Below are 18198 nucleotides of genomic sequence, written 5' to 3'. Positions count from 1 at the left end.
TTACTTTGTCACGAGTAAGAAAGAATTTTGAGGGTTTTGCTTGCACCAAATTAATTAGTTGAATTATTGGTATTTATATCTTTTTTATCTCAACAAATTTGGAATTTATCATTTATTTGTATTAATTTTTCATTCTTCACTTGTTTCATTGTGAATTGATAATATTCTTAAAAAAATAGAATAACTGACAGTAAGAGAGTGTACTGTGTGAGATCGTTTTTACTTCTCTGGAATAGGCCTATATATTTCTGCAAAGAAATTAATTTGGCGATGTATGCAGAAAAGATTTCCTACTTAGTGGGTATTAATATATTTCGAAAAGGCTACAGAGATTGAATTTTTTATGAATTGTTATCATGCACACGGAAGTGTTCTTCTAAAATTATAATAAAAATTATTATTATTTTGAAGAAAAAAATAGAGTTTAATGCACACATAACAGTCTAAATGCTGTATCTTTTCAACACTATTGTCAGCACGTAAAGTTGTTAGTGTGATTTCACTAACGATGGATTTTTATATTGTCTAGGGTAATTAGTATGATCCGTCAGAGCTTTAGTCGGTGCTTTTGAATAGAATGAGTAATCTTAAGTGGATAAAACAAACATTTTTTACTTGATAATAACAATAATTAAAAGCCTAACTTGACAATTTTCTTTCTGATTTCACGTTTAATTGCCCCATTTTTATAATCATGAATTAAATGAACATGTGAAAATCAATTTGATTTGTTTGAGAAATTATTCTGAAACTTGCCGAAATCAGTTATTACTTTAAAGCTATGTTTTTTTATGAGTGTTAACCTAAAAAAATTTCTTTTCATCCAGATTCTTTTCCCAACGTTCAAGTTTACTGATTCGGCATAAAAAGTTCACTCAATGAGAAAATTCCATGATATTCAGAAAAGTGCATGAAACTAAAACATTATTCTGCAACAAGTCAAATAATGATGAAATGGTCTCGAAACATCTGTAGTTTGTAAAAAAATTTCAAAAACGTAATTTCCAATCGATGAAATCAGAGCATTAACTTAAGGACCACTCAACTATTATTATTCAATAAAATTTCATAATTTTTGTTAAAATATTCAGCAAACACACAAAAAACTAAGAAATCATATTTTCACCATAGCAATAATAAATTGAAATGATTATTGCAAGTCATGAGTATTGATGCGTAATCGGATTTTCTTAAACCGACATGCGCATTATTATTTTCGCATATGAATTTGAACTGTACGAAGTTATGTAACAATCAAAAATGCATATTATTTTTTTGATGGAAAATAACATAAAATATCAATAATGGCATTCAGTAATTTACGGATATGGCTACAATTAACATATTGTTTATCGACATCATATATTTTAAAATCGCTTGTTGTGGATGCGAAAGTAACTCGCATTTCTCATAAATACTAAAAAGCGCACTCTAGCATCATTATTGCACTGTACCTTTATGACTTCAATCCTCGGATACATTTTGCAGCTGATCTTCGATCAATTAATTATAAATTATTAAATAATTACGAATGAATATTGTTATGTATAAATATTATTATATTTTAAATTATTTCAGTTATATAAATGATGGTAGAGTTTAAATCAAAATTTGCGAAATAAAATAGTAGTGTATTCATGAATTTACAATCTATATATAAAACATGTTAAATTCAACAATATGAATTCATGCATTAACAGTTTAAACTTTCACAGAAAAAAAACAAAACAATTTCTTAAATATGAAATATTCTTAACCGATATTTATATCTTAATTTTTTTAAATATCTTATGGGGAATAAAACTTTTTTAATAGTTATGTCTTTTATGTATAATTTTTTGAAAAAATACGACGGCACTTGAGTCTTTTTGTTTCAAATACAAATTTAACTTTAATAAATTAACTTTATTTCTTTGTCTAATAAAAAGAAACGATATTTGAAGAGAAAAAAATGTAGCGATGTTTATCACAAAAAAGAAATCGTATCGAAGTAATTACTTCCATTTCAAGTAATAAAAGGTGAAAAATAGAATAAATAAAGCTTTTAATCTGGTATAATTTTTTAAAATAATACATGGGAAAATCTAATGAGTTGCTTTTTTTAAGTAGTCAATGTGTGTTTGCTTTTCTTTTTTTATACTTCATTAACATATTTTGAAACCATTTATCTCTATTATTCATGAAAGCATGTGGCGAAAGTGATAATGAATATAAAGTGCATACATAATTTACTTTATAATTATTTTTTACAGTGAGAGGAGCTCTCTTATGTTTTTTGAGACTTTCAGTGTTTTTAATTGTTTTATACTGTATTCGTAAACGCATTACGTAAATTGATATGAATATACTTGTGTTTTTTTTCTTTTTCTTCTTCTAATTCAATGTTTGGTCTGAACAAAAATCTCTGTAGCTTTAACTTATTACAACAGAAATGTTTCGTCAATTAATTATATTAATTTGTGTACGTGGGATTATTCATATTCACAGCAGAAAATCCCTGAACAAAAATAGTAACTTGAATTTAATTCTTATCAATTTTGGGAAGAATGCTAAATATAACCAATATTAAATTTTTGATACTGGCATTAGTCGAGCGGTCAGAGTTCTAGACTTTCGCTGCGCAGATCTCAGTACGGAGACTGACATCCTTGTAACAGACTTCAATTTCCTCTTCCCAAATCCTACTTATCTCCCAAATTAACATCAGAAACTTAAATTTAAACAATAATAGTTAAAATTATGATTTTTCAGAGAAAAACATATTTTGGGATGTACAGTGAAACCTCGCTACAAGGATACTAGACATTACAAGAAATTCCTCTACAACAATATATTTTTTCAAATCTTGTTTGGAATTACCTATAGGCTAATGTTATACACGTTATACTCCTCTCGATTCAACGATATCCTTTATTACGATAAATCCCGCTATAACAATATTTTCGAAGAGATTATTTTTTAAATTTCACTCAAAATCCTTTTGAATTCAATGTTAATTTCATTACTTATTTTTGTTCTTCTCGGGGGCAGTGCATTTTGCTGCATTTTATTGATCATGCAACCAATTACAATTTTTTTAAAGCGAATAAACGCTCAAAAGATACTTTTCCTGATGGTATTAACAACGCTGATTCAGAAAAAAAAGATGTCAACAAAAACATAAATGTTTTAGCACATAATGATAATATTATCTCTTGCTATAACGATAATTCCGCTATATCGATAATTTTTCTTACTCCGCAGAGTATAGCTATATTGAGATTTCACAGTACACATGTTCTTAAAATGTTCTGTTAACATGCTTGCAAACCCCTAAGTTATCTTTAAATGCAGAAAATTTTAGGCAATTTGTAGCTGCGTAAAATTATTTTGTATGAAGTTATTCCCATTTTGTTCCCGTTGAAATTATATTTTAGCCGAGAAAACAACCATATCACAAATGGTGTACAGAGGATCCCGCTTATAACTTTCCCACAAAGAACGTTTTCCCATTTAGTACGATCTAACTTTTTATGTTCATCTCTTACTAATCCTAATGAAATGTCCCGTTTAAAGCGTTTTCCCGCTTACAACGTTTTTTCACGATGATTTTTTGAAAACGTTATCAGCTGTACATCGTTATCAAGCTATAGAGTAAGACTACTTAAAACTCACGTGATTAAAAAGCTGTAATTTTCTGATCAGGAAACAGAAATAATAAAAATATTCATGTCAACGATGAAAAAAATATTTAAGAAAAAAGAAACGATCTGTACGTCAAGAATTTGAATTTAAAATAACGCCTGAAGCAACATCTGAAATGATGTAATGTGGACAATTGTCAAAGGTTACACACTATCTCTAAATTATCCAACATGATATAATATTTAGTCGATGATATGGTCTAAATGACCTAATTAAGAACCTAATTAAAATTTGCAAGTGTATGCCGTACTCATGAAATCGAACCTCTCATAGAACTCCCAGATGAATGTAGCACATATGAATAATACACATTGTAACAAACATGTCGAGTACGGTTTCCACACAAGGCTAATAATTAGCATAACAGATAAGTAAGATTCAACAATGACGGAATCTGAAGTTTACTATGTAGGTTTATTAGAATAACTACAGGAATATACATGAATCAAACAACATACTTGTTTAAATCCATTTACGTTAGGCCTTTCAACTATTTGGATAAAGTTTTTTAAAAATGAATAAATTTATAACCTTGACAGTTTAAATTTTCAATGCATCAGGAAAAAAAATTTTTTTTTTCGTGTTAAATCAGTAGAAACTAATAGTGAATTTTGAATTTGAAAACGTAATGAAAAATAGATGGCGAATCACCATAGTACAAACGTGGTTATATGTGGTAAATTTTAAACTATAAAATAAAAATTCATGCGTTGAAGGATTAAAGTATTTGATGAAGCAATCTCTATACATATTTAGGTCATAAAGACTTTTCTTCAATAAGATTTAATACAAGTCAGTCTGTCCATAACCTTCAAATATTATTTCCACCTTATTTCAGATATAAGCTACAACTGCTATTTATGACTTCACTTGTTCATGTGCCAACGATATTACGCATACTACAAAGACGTATACATTTAATTTTTTTTTCCTATTGTCTTTCTTGACTAATTGCATCTAATAGAGTGATTAGCGCTTCTCAAGTCAGGGATCTAATCCCAATGGGAATTACGGAACTACAGATGCTCTAAATTGGCAGATTCCAGCCAGTTACCGCTCTCAGAGAAATGTTTACGAAGTGCATGTACGGTCGAGTAGTAGTAGTAGTCGTAGTAGCCGTCATTTCTCCCGTGTATGAAAATGACAGTGGTAAGAAAAAATGATTAAACTATTTACTAATTACATCTTATGTTCTTATCATCATTTGTTCTTTTATTTGGCATTTATCTCGTATAAGCAACTACTGTATGTTGAACGATTTCCCGTAGAAGAACAGCATTAGAATAGTCAATTTTGAGTAGAAAAATATTCCATAAAATGAATTATTTAAGTTTATTATTCAGAAGTGAAAGCATTTAATTCTCGCAAGGTTGTTCATAGTAATTAAGGTTCGTTTGTAATTGCTAAAACTTTGAGTTTCGTAGCATCTCTGAAAAGTTTTGAAAGGATATAGTTATTTAATTTTGTTGTTTCGAATTTGTTGGTAGATGCCAAAATTAACGGTAACAACTTTTTGCTTGTGTGCGAAAGTGCGATTTGTTAAAATGTTTTGTTTGCATTTCGTTTTTTTTTTATCTCGGAGTTTGCAATCAAAATTTTTTCTCACTTTGAATCACAAAGAAGGTAGTTATATATTAGGAAAGTAATATTGTTCAATACAATTCATTTTGTGCGCAATTTTTGGGGGTCCTGTACGTTCTCTTTAAGGCCCTGTTTTAGCAGTACAATTCGAAATAGATTTTTTTTAATGATTTTTCCGGCTTTCAATACGCATCAGTAACATGGAAAAATTTATCAGCTCGAAAAAAAAAAAATCATGCACATTTAAAAGTTAAATCTAGTTTTCATTGATTGATGTGCAAACTTTGTGCCACCTTCTGGCCATCGCTTTCATTTACTGCCCAGCAATTTGAAATGATGAACAAACTTATATCTAATAAATATATTGCTGCGTAGGTATACTTGATTAAGAATGTTCTCAAATGTTCACATAAGAATGGCAACAAAAATAAAAGATTTAAGCAAGGACTGCTCTCAGAAAAGAAGTTAAAATTATGGATCAGAATTCAAGATATGAAATTGGGTAAATATAAAAAATTGGGTCCAAAAAAATAAAAATTACCAGATCAGGAAAATTTATTTTCATCTGTAACATTCCATTTTATAAATACAGTAGTGCTCAAAAGTCTTTTTACAAGTTAAATAATGTTTGTAGCACCAACTCATTTACATGCACTGCCCAGACGTTGACATATGTAAAGCAGTAGGAATATATTTATCGACAACTGTAGTGAACTTTTCTATTGTCTAATTATTTTTTTCTGGGTGGATCGAAAGTGTTTTGACAAATACAGTTTAATCAAATGTGGCAGTAATTAATTCTTATTTAACATGAATTTATAGTAGGATTATGCAGAACACATAATGAAAACCCTAAAACATAGAACATATTCGGTGGATTTTTTTTCGGTAAAGCGTGAATAACGTCTTTTCAGTAAGTGGTGAAGTCAAGCTCAAGTGTCAAGTAATTTTGGTATTTAAAAGCAGTTCATAATTTTTAGAACCATGTTTAGTATAATCTCAAAAACCTGTAAAAAGTCATTTTCTTTCAATACGACCAAAAAAGACAGCAGATATGTAGGATAGACAGAACAATCAAAATGTAATGAAAGAGAGATTCTCGAAATGTGTCTACTGGGCAAAGAACTTGATGATTTTAATTCGTAACACGGAGTTAATGCAAATTTATCACTAGTAAAACGTTGGCTGAACATAAATATAGCACAAAAGTGTTTAGATATTACCTGAAAGGCAAAAATTAGAGTATTATGAGTGATGAAGTCAGTCAATAACTTGAACGTCATCAAAAATTGAGTGATTGAAACATTGATTGAGTTCGATTGACGAGTCCGAGTCAGAAATGATGTAAATTCGATGGTTTTTTCTTTTGTGTGAAAAGGGAATGGGAAAAAATACCCACTGACCACGGGGCAAGCGCATTGATTCCATGCCAAAGACTTGCCAAGTAGTTTTGCAATCCAAAGGTTTTCCAATGAAGAGTTGATTTATTATACTTCATCGCAATGCCCATTGATATGGTGGATTTGACTATTAGTTGTTTGTTTGTGTCAAAAGACTTCTGACCCATCATTCAAGTGATTAAATTTTTTTTTTTTTTTGACTTTACAAAGTATAAATACGCAATTTTTTGGTCATAATACTTTGTAATGAGTAGAGATCGGAAGTTTAGGCACTAAAAATTATTGAAATAGGCAGGCCAAAAAGCCACTAAAAATGCCTAAAATGGGCACTAAAAACGGCATTTACTATTTTTGGAAGGAAGAAAAAATAACTAAAAACAAAGATATTAAGGGGTCTAAAAGGGGGGGCTTACAAACATTGGTTCAAATTAATCCGTCTATTGCTTTAATTACAGTTTATAATAACTGCATTATATTATTATCGAAATTAAATTGATTTCAAGTCCAAAATGAAATGTTACTAGACCCTCAGGATTAGGCCAATTCCAGGGCCACCATTACCAGACGGTAGAGAAAATGATCTGTGGGGTTAAACGAGCTGCGAATGATTCTCGTTTATTTGTTGTATTATTTGGAATACTCATGATTTCTATAGTTGAAATATGACTATCTTGTTCTATTTTTGTAAAAGGAAAAAATTAATTTTCTTTCATATTACCACGTATGACTCCTTTAAACGCGGGGCCCTGTGTGGCCTCATTTGTCACACACCCCTGAGGGCGACTCTTGCCAATTTAATCGAATACTATATATGCATGTTTAATAAATAGCCATGGTTGTTTGCAGTGCATTTATGGTGAAAAAAAAAATCAAAACAACATGGGCCCCAGAGCCCTGTCTGCTCTTATCCCGCCTTGTGTGAGCTATGATATCAACTGATGACCTCTTAGGACAATCATCGGTCCACTATACACATTCAACGGCAGTCATATTACTGAGCCTGAGCGAGACATATGTGAAGACTGTGGGGGAAACAAATTTCCAACTTTCCTCTGCTTCTCTAACATGGATTGCGTTCATCTGAAACAAAGTCATTCACGTCTAACACCATCCGGTCAAAGCAAAGTTAATGCATTCTAGCACCAATCTCTTAGATCACTTGGTTATGTCTAATTGGGGCTGGAAGGAGGAGGAGGGCTTTCTGATAATTTATACCGAGTGTTGGAAAATTTTAAAAAGCACAATTCTTTTGAAGTTCTCCATGTCCAAAATATCCAAGTTTTACAGATTATGGTCTCTGAAATTCACTAATAGACGTAAAACTATGTTAAAAAAGGCATTTTTGGCACGAAAATTGCAAAAATGGCATTTTTACCAAAAAAGTTTGAAAAGGCAAAAATGACATTTTTTCCAAAAAATTTTGAAAAGGCAAAAATGACATTTTTTCCAAAAAATTTTGAAAAGGCAACAATGGCATTTATGGAATTTTGTCTGAACTGCCGGGCTCTAATAATGAGATTCCGCGTTTGTGTTTCATAGGATAAATTTCATTAAAAAATTCAAATACGAGATTTGCTGACGAATTTGTAGTTGTCAGAAGACTTTTGAGCGCTCTGACGAATTCAAATTAGTAGAAAGTTATTTCACCGTCACTATCCTTGTAAAATTACTGCTGGCTTTCTACCATCAAATATATTGTATATTTGTGGAATGAGTAAAAGTTAAGTCTTTGTGTTAAAAGGAATGTTACATACCTTAAGAATTGTGTTATTTATTGATAGAAAATCTTGGTTGAGTCTCACTGCTAGTGATTTAGGATAATAGAAATTGAACTAATAGAGAAATTGAAAAATATTGAACCAATAAACAAATTGAAAAATATTGAGCTAATAAAAATTGAAAACTAGAAGAAATTGAACTAGTAGAAATTGAATAAATTGAACTAATAGAAATTGAATAAATTGAACTAATAGAAATTGAATAAATCGAACTAATAGAAATTGAATGAATTGAACTAATATAAATTGAATAAATTGAACTAATATAAATTGAATAAATTGAACTAATATAAATTGAATAAATTGAACCAATATAAATTGAATAAATTGAACTAATATAAGTTAAATAAATTGAACAAAAATATAAATTGGAAAATCTAACAAATGAGGTTTAAGCATCAAGATCAAAATACATCTGATCGAATTCAACATCACTTGAATTTGAAACAAGTCTCGTCGAACCGAATCTTATTCAACAAAAATTAAAAAATTAGTATTTATCCAAATCTCTACTCACCGTTATCAACTCTCCTATTATTCACAAAGCAAAATAGTTCTCAACCTGGAAAATAACGAAGTTCTACATGAGAGAGAATCACCATGAAGTCGAACATCATACGAATCACTAATTTCACATCAACTCGAAACTAACTCTTAAACATTATGTATCAGTTCTTTCCCGAGCACGTGCTCTTGGTAGAGATTCAAGTTAGAAATGACACTATTAGCGATGAAATCATGCACGTATAAGGCGCTCTTCGACATCCCCTATTTTTTTTTTTTGACACCCCGGTTTTGGTAAAAAAAAAAGTGATACCTACGAAAGACTTCACTAAAGGATAAATTTGATAGTTACGTTAAAAAAATATGTTACCAATAGTTTTTTATCCTTCTAACCCGTTGCTTGACTCCACCTGGAGCCGTTCACCCCGTGGGTCCGGGAATCCCTTATTATATTAAACGTATTTTTTCACCCCTTTGGTTCCCCCTTCTTTTTTTCACACACATATTATTCCCTTTTTTTCAACCTAACAGGATATAACGCAGTATTTTAGACGTATAATAAAAAAAAAAATTGTAAAAAGGGTTGGTTTTTTAAACTATTTTGAATGGAGACTACTGTAACATTGAAATGACTCGGATATACCGAATTTAGGGTCAATGTTTTTAGACAGGAAATTCCCCCTTCCATATCATCCCTTTCTCGTTTTCAACATTGGTAGCTACTGATCCCGAGTAGCATTTGGGCAATGAGGACACATTGAACTCCAAGTTCAAAACTACTCAAACTAATATCCAATGAATAAATCTCCGAAGAAGAATGATGCCCTTTGCCATGGAGCTCCCGGATGTGCATGTTACGCCTGCTGTTCCTTGATCTTGATACCATTACTCTTTTTTTTTTTTTTTTTTATCGTTGTGTAGTAGGCTTAGTCTCTTAAGGTCTGTATTGACAATGGTATCATACCACCTGGCCGCCTGATGTCCGAAAGGTTAGCGCACCAACCTTCGAATTTCATCTGCAATATTCGTAACCCTTCGATATTTATTTCAAGCTGTACATCAACCGTGTATTGTATCAGACAAATCAATCCGTACAATGCAGTATTGATTCAGTTCCATTGAACTTCAGATTCATAATATTTTATGCCTACAAAGGGTTTATGAACATTTACGTTCTGCGAAATTTTTTTTAAAATATTCATACAGATTATGATTATTACACACAAATACAAAGGCTACAATCGACAAACCATCTAACGAGGTGGGCGAAAAGAAAACGAAAAAATGTTCATATAAATTATGGATGTATTAAAAATTTAGTAACCCAAAATGAAAGTGATTTTCATGAAAAAACTAAAAAATACCAGAAAAATATAATACATTGTTTATAAGAAATTATTTTTGTTTTTGTCTGAATACTGACTATAAATTCCAATGGGTTATTTTTTTTAAATTCAATTGTTCAAAACCATTGAAATATTACTTAGTACCTACTCCAATTAAACTCTTTACGTTCAAAATAGTTTCCAAATTGGCCTCCTGAGATGGATATTACTTGTAAATATGTAACGCTCAATTACGCATGAATAATTATTGTGAATATGTCTTTCCTTATAACGGGTCCGTATGAGTGATACAGTAGAATTTAATTTCAGTTAATTCTAAAATTTCAAAATTTCGTCACTACCCTACTTGGAGAAAGATTATGTTTCAGTAATCACTAAGAAATGCTCAATTTATATACATTCAGTTCAGTGTAGGTATAGTAGTTCCTCTACATAACGTGTATTCCGATATATTTTGAATTTTTTATTGAAACCATTATCAAAATTTTCACTAAAATTGAAACTTATTATACATTAGTCGATCGTTATAACGACCACACGATATTGCGACGGTTTCATTATAACGAATAATTCAAATATTTTTCCTATTCATTCCATGTTATTTTCCACCCAATAAAACGACCTACAAAAATTATTCAATCAAATACAACGTCTGAAATCAGCTCTACCCCGCTTCTTTTTCGCAAAGAAATAGACAAAATCCGTGTATTTTGTTTCCCAGAATTTTTTTTACCTTGACCCTTGATATTTTAGGTGCGTGCATGTAATTAATTATTGCAATTTTATTATTATTTTCTAACCTGATGCATTTTCACTGCAATTGCTTACATTATAATGAAATTATATATTTATTAAAGTTATATATTTATTATATATTTTTTTATTCCGTTCGGATATGAATTATTTTAAGATAATTATTTTGAAACGTTTGATATAACGACAGCTCAATATAACGTGAGTTTTTATTGGAATCGAGGCATCGACTGTATATCATTCTATTTCTTCCGACATGAACATATAACGTAAGGTTACTGAATTCCTTAAAATATATTATGATCCGCTCTCCGGAATAACAGGTGACTGATGACCACTCAGCACCCTATAAAATTCGAATATCAATTTCTAAATATCCAAAAAAAAATTAACTGAATTATAATACTTTAAAATTACAGATATTTCCAAAAAATTTTACCAGAAAAAAAAAAATCGAATTATATTCCCCTGTCCTCCCAACAAATTCCGAATCAAAATTAGGTAGCGGGGGTTATAATACAAAAATCAAAGAGTCGTCCGATATCTTCTTGAGGGATTGCTCAGCCACGGGTGTGATGAGGTCTCCATACATTATAAATAGATTAACATTTTTTTTTTTTTAAAGAATTACGTATAAGGAAAGAAAAAAGAAGTAGAATTAATTTCCTTTGGAAGGAGGGAGGGTTAAGGAGGGAGAAAAAACCTCGATCTGTGGAAAGAGGGTCGAGGAAGAGTAACGAGAAATTGAGAAAAAAAAACCCATACCAAAAAATTTTTAAAAATTAAAAAAAATAAGAAAAAAAAAATGAGGATCACCAGAGTCTGCAAAAGATGATGGTGGTGGTGATGATGATGAGCTTGTTCCAGGAAACACTGGGAGAAGTATAGAAATTTCTTGGATTATGGCCAAAATTAGGACAGATGAGAAGAATTTATATTTAAAAAAAAAAAAAAATTAGAAATATTCAGTGGAGAAAATAGGGAGAGAACGGATGTGATCCTGAGGAAACACGGCCTATCATTTTCCATTTTTGATCAATTTTTTTTTTCCTTCCTTGATTATGGATTAGATGCGGTGTTATAAACTGTTAACATATGCGAAAGCTCCATTACCACGCGAATAAAGTCAATTTACACACTTTTAATCGAAACCCCCAGATCTAATTGTTACACAATAAAATAACTATGCAAATATATCTCGCAAAAAAGAGAATCTTAATTTGATCGTTCGACCTTTCGTTGGTTGTTATTTTTTACACATAATATGATGGAAAATAATGACCTAATTTAATAAAATATTTTTATTTCACTTTTTTGAATATATTAAAGACATTTAGTAATAGTTAATGGTTTTTTTTTTGAATGATTAGATTTTTCTTGAATGCAGTTTTGTTTGAAGTGGGGAAAATGTATTGCAAGCAATGCTATTGTATTGAAATTTATGTGTGACATTGGAAATACAAAATTGTATGAATGAGATATAAATGAATTTAAGATTGTGTTTTTTTTTATTCTATAGGCCTGCTGTTAATTTTACTATTATAGTATTTTCCAATGTTTAATGCATATACATGTTTCATTAATGATGTTTGAGAGGGAATCATGGATAGTTTTTGGTAATGCCTATACACCGTTGTTATTCTGAACATTGTTATATAAGAGTGAGAATTTATGTAAAATTATAATGTAAAATTGTTTTGCAATGTGTAAGAAAATCATAAGAAAATCAAAATAAGAAAGCCTCACGCCGCAGTGCGTGAAGTAAGGAAAGCAGGGTCGTGTCTTCAGTGGTGTAGATGGTAGTATGCTTGCCCGGTATGCGGGAGGGTCTGGGTTCGAGTCACGGCGGAGACAAGATGACTTTTCGTTCCGATTTCACCTAAGCATAATACGCTTCCTTAAAATCATTGCTATTCCATACTTTATGTGGAGGATAGTAATAATATAGATAGGTTATATAAATAATTAAATTTTTTTAATACACAGTTATCAAACATCTTAATATCTCATTAATTCTCTTAATTAGTATCTCATTTTATTAATTCTATTTAGTAATGCATCATCTTACTAATTCGCTTAATTAATATTTTCATCTCTTCAATTTTCTCAGTATTTTTGAAGTATATGACATCCATATTTATTATGGGCATCTTTTTCTCAGCCACCTCATTGGGCATTTTGCCTGTTGTTGCGTTGTATTTGTATTTGTAATTCTCTTAATTAATATCTCATCTAGACCTGGTGGAAGGATTTCGTAAAATTTCAACAGCGCTTATACTAGGGATGGGATGAATAGTGATTTGGCAGAATAACCGAATTCCGAATATTCGGCTAATATTTTGGCTGAATATGAATATCAATTTTCTTAAAATAAATACATCACAATTGTAAGTGAAATTGGTGTTTTTGATTGAAAATAAAATTATTGGTGATTGTACATATATTGTATTATAATATTAATAACAGAATCGATTTTCTCAACGTCTGTTACAATTTTAAATCTGATTAAGAAAATGTCAACCATTTTATTTACTCTCAAAAATGTGCCATAAAAATTTACGACTTATTTTCTTATTTTTCCTCTTTAGCTGTTCTTTGCCTCCACCCCCCTTTTATCTCTCACAGTAGCTTAATACGCATCTTGTCTAGAAACAACCTTCAGTTAGTAAAATTGTGTAATTCAAGCTCACTTCTACCTTATTGCAGCAGGATTCTATTTTCAGATTTTCGTGCTTTCCTTATCCTAGAAACTCGCCCTGGCATAGCCTCTTTCACAGAAAGGGATATACACCACAAAATAGAATATAATCAGTAAATTTTCGATTTATGGAAAAAATAATAAAATTTTTAAAAAATTAGTTTGTTGTGCTTAGATTTACTCAGATATTCGGGCGAATACCTAAGCATTATTCGGCTGAAATGAATATTCTGCAAGAGGACCGAATAGAAGTCCCGAATCCGAATACAGTATTTGTTCTATCTCTATAGCTTACAAAGTGTGATTTTATTTTTCTTTATTTCTCTTTGTTGTGTTGTTCCCATAGTAGTATATAGTTACGTAATAATTACATATTGTTTTGCATTATGTCGTTCAGTGGGGTTTTTGCACTTTTGTCTTATTATGTGTGTTTTGAAATGAAAGAAAAAACAGAATTTTACAGAGTAAAGTTTAGTTGTAACTAAATTATTTTCTATAAGTAGCTCTAAAACATTGTTGAAAAAAAATTTGTTTTTTTTGAACGAAAATTATTTTAGTTTAAAAGGATTTATCTTTTTCAAGAGCATCATTTGTAGTAATTTGCGTTTTGAAATCAAATTATGCAAATCGCACCATCTGAAAATTTTGTGCAAAACTACAAAACTAAAGCATTAGTTGAAAAGACCTAATCATTTCAGCTATGACAGCATAATTCAGCTATGACATTTTGCATAATTAAAATACACTAAAAAGTACCCCAGAAAAATGCACACATGAAATGTATACAAACAAGACACACAAAATAGAATAAAGATAATAAGCAAGATCTATTAAAATTCTAGTAAAAAAAACAAACGTGACAAATTATATATGTGCATAGTTTTATGATGTATGTGAGGAGTGCAATTTTTATATTCTTGTAATATTAACGTGATTGCTTTTAATTTCAGCAAAAAAAATAATCTTGTCAATCTTGACACGAATATAGTTTATTTTCACATTGTTTGCAGTGAACAAATACAAATTGCGAACACCGATTGTTCCCAATTGACTTTGGGGAGCAGTGGAAGTTCAAAACACTTTTACACAAATGTCATTGATTGGAAACAGAATTTAGTATGCAAGTTTGAAACGACAGTACACAACTGCGACATAATTGTAAACATTTTCGTCATACCTGATCAAATATAAAAGGAAGTAGTAGAAACGGAGTAGACAGATCACATTGATTGATTTTAATCAAATCTATTGAATTTTTTATAGATCAAAACTGCTAAGGACAACACTGTAATTAATAACAAACATTAGTAAAAATAAATCGATGCTGATCTAATAGCGTTTGAAGAAGTAAAATGTGATTACATTTCGGTTATGCAAATGTTTTAAATCGAATGATTCTCTAGAATTCAACATTATCCTCGGAAAAGACCGCCGATGCGTGTGATGTTTGATTGGGAAATTCAACTGCAGGTCCATAAAAGTGATATGCGTTTGCGGAATACATATGCATTTTAATCGAATGAAATTCAATCAGAATAGGTTTTCTGAGATTCCGTTTTTTGTTTTATTTGTTTTTAGAATTCTAGATTTCAATTGTAGATTTCGTTTCATGCATTATTCAAGCACGTATGAAGATTCTGGTTTTTCTCAGGCATAAAATTCCCTTTTTTTTCTTCAAGAAAAATAAGAATTTCCCTCTACTTTTTTTTTATATTTTGAACCATTGACGATGATTCTTCTCCCGATACTTTACAACCTCCATTGTATGCAGAAAACAGAGAAATTATCCCTTAAACGTATTCCAGAGAATGGAAGGAAACTAAAACTTCTTGAGAGGAGGAAATATTTCTTGGCTCTAGAAGACGTTTCCTATTTCGATAGAAGTAAGAAAATGAGAGGATAGGAATAAAAAAAGAAAATAATAAAATTTTCTCTTTTTTTTTTTTCAATCTTTTTCTCCCCAGCAGTTTGGCTCTTGCTTCGGTCCAATCAGGCTGAAGACGAATGCTTCCAAGGAACAGACAATTCCCTTCGATTTCACCCCGTCAACCCCTTCTTTTTCAAGATTTTTTTTCTTCTTTTCTTACTATCCTTCCCTCCTTCATACCTCAAGCCTTTCTGCTCTCTTTCTTACTCCTCTTTCACTTCTTTTTCTTTAAAAAAAAATCTTAATTTCAAATCTTTTCCCTTGACTTTAAGGGGAAAAGAAGAAGTAGAAAAAAAAAATTGATCTGGGTTTTGAAGAGAAAAGACCGGAAAGAGAGGCGATGAGGAATGGGAAAAGAGGAAGAAGAAACTAGGGAATAACCAAAGAAAAATTTCTTAGAAGGGAAAGAGAAATGGGAATGAGCAAAGTTGAGGAGGAGGTAGATGAAGCGAAAAGCTATCAGCAAAAGTCGGACCGGAAAAGTTGAAAGCAGTATCAGGAATCAGAGACCGGGAAGTTTTTAGGAGAGAGAAGAAAAAAAAATATATATATATAGAAGAACAAGAGAGGGCAGTTTTAAGTCTCTTACTAATTTTTTTTTTTTTCGTTCCTTTAGATTCTAAATGGTCTTTCGCTATGAAGGAAAGACCTTGCCATTATTACGATACTAGATTCAGGAAGTCAAAAGCCGAAATTTACTACCGAATTTCGAGAGCACTATCAAAGATTAGTTTCAGGAAAACTCTAAACTACGGTATGCATCCGGTAGAAAAAAATTCATAGTTTTATATATTTTCCCCATAAAAATCAACCGAAATTAAGCGATCTTCGTTATCAATTTCATCTACGTTTACGAACAAAAAGAATATTTATTGTATTTGTACTGTATCCGTATAGTAGAGTATAGTATTGCCGATATTATAACATACGATATACAATAATAGAATATAATATACAATATGCAATAACCGAATATAATATAAAATATGCACAATAACAGAATATGATATAAAATATGCACAATAACAGAATATACTATAGAATATGAAATAATAGAGTATAATATACGTATAATACAATATGATATTTAATACTGCGAACCATATTATGGTCCGAAATAATTTTTAGCTTTTAATCTTTTACCGGCCGAATTCAGATTTAGATTAATTTTTATAATTTTTCCATTTTATTTCCCATTATGATCCTTTAGTTTAGACCAGTGGTTCTCTCAACCTTTTTTGACTCGTGGAGCACCTTTCTGGTATACAATTTCTGTTTTTTTTATTTATTCATCAAAGTTACTGATTTATTATTATTATTCAAAAATACTTATAACTATTTTTTCCGAATTTACTGTTTTTTTTTGTACTTTTCTCGAGCTGCCGCGGAGCTCCTGGGGAGTTCACACGGAGCACCGGTTGATAACCGCTGGTTTAGACACATGTACAATATGTTAAATTCATGAAAAAAAATGTTCCTGAGTGTTTTCTGGACTTGCTCATGTCCATAGACTCAGATTATAAAAATATATTTTATTCTTCCTCAAAATGAGATGATTTAAAAAAAAAATAAAATTCATAGCGTATGTGTTGAAGTAATTCAAATTTTTGTTTTCTACATTAAGTTTTGAATCTCAGTTATTCGGGGGAAGGAAATCGAGTGCTTTCATGAACAAAAAACACTTTTTTCCGAATAATAAAACCGATGCTAAAAATCAAACCGTTAAAGGACTGACTCAAAATTTAACCCTTCAATGTATCGTGTCGTTGATGAGCTGCAATAATTCGAAAATGAATTATCCCACTTGATTGACATTAAATATAATGAAAGGAATCATATATTTTAATCGTCAATAATTTCTGTGTTCTACTCCATTGGAAATAATGATGAATTTGAAATTAAATACGTGACGCATACGAGGCTAAACACGGTAAATTTCAAATTAAAAAATAAAAATACAAGCATTAAAAGGGTTAAAACATGGTCTCCATATAGGCCTATTGCAGCAGGGTCTCTACTTTAGGATCTTTGGTCGGCCCCGATCAGATTTTTCATGGGCCCCACTGTAGTGAATCATTGGTAAAAACAATTCCTAATACTTGATTATTTTATACAATACTTTATAATCGATTGTTTTCATTATTTTCAATTTATAATCGAATTTTTTATTTCACTTGAATATAAACCCCAGAATTATACTGTATTCATGGGCAAAACTGATAGAAAAATCTGCTTTAACTAGATTAATAAGAATATGGAAGAAAAAAAACCAAAAAACAAAATTGTTAGCACACTTCTGTTAGATTCATCTGTATTTTAATATATTTTAATCGTGGTAGTAACCTATTATTAAAACCAATTCAATTTTTTTATTCAATCCTAGTCTAATCCGATTAGATTAATAAACTTAAAAAAAGTTATGAATTATCAAGAAATGAATAAAATAATTTTTTTTAGAATTTGCAGAAATAATCCGAATTGAATAGAATCTATTTGAAAATAAAAACATCTGATTCTTAATTGCATG

At 30.4% G+C, this 18198-nt stretch overlaps 1 long non-coding RNA gene across 2 annotated transcripts in view; it reads right to left on the bottom strand.

Annotated features, from left to right (window-relative positions):
* Positions 1-18198, bottom strand: part of LOC149090040 (uncharacterized) — a 181383-nt gene that overhangs the window by 34001 nt on the left and 129184 nt on the right. For both annotated transcript variants that reach the window (XR_016193161.1, XR_016193162.1), the window contains one exon: positions 8961-9005. This is a non-coding gene — a long non-coding RNA (uncharacterized LOC149090040). The remainder of the gene's footprint in view (positions 1-8960; positions 9006-18198) is intronic.

Source organism: Pholcus phalangioides, unplaced genomic scaffold, assembly GCF_987345545.1.
Source record: "Pholcus phalangioides strain wild (caught in Gottingen) unplaced genomic scaffold, Ppha-v1.0 ptg000001l_1, whole genome shotgun sequence".
Taxonomy (NCBI): Eukaryota; Metazoa; Arthropoda; class Arachnida; order Araneae; family Pholcidae; genus Pholcus; species Pholcus phalangioides.
The sequence above is the reverse complement of the archived record's forward strand: the minus strand, read 5'-3'. Positions and strand labels throughout refer to the sequence as shown.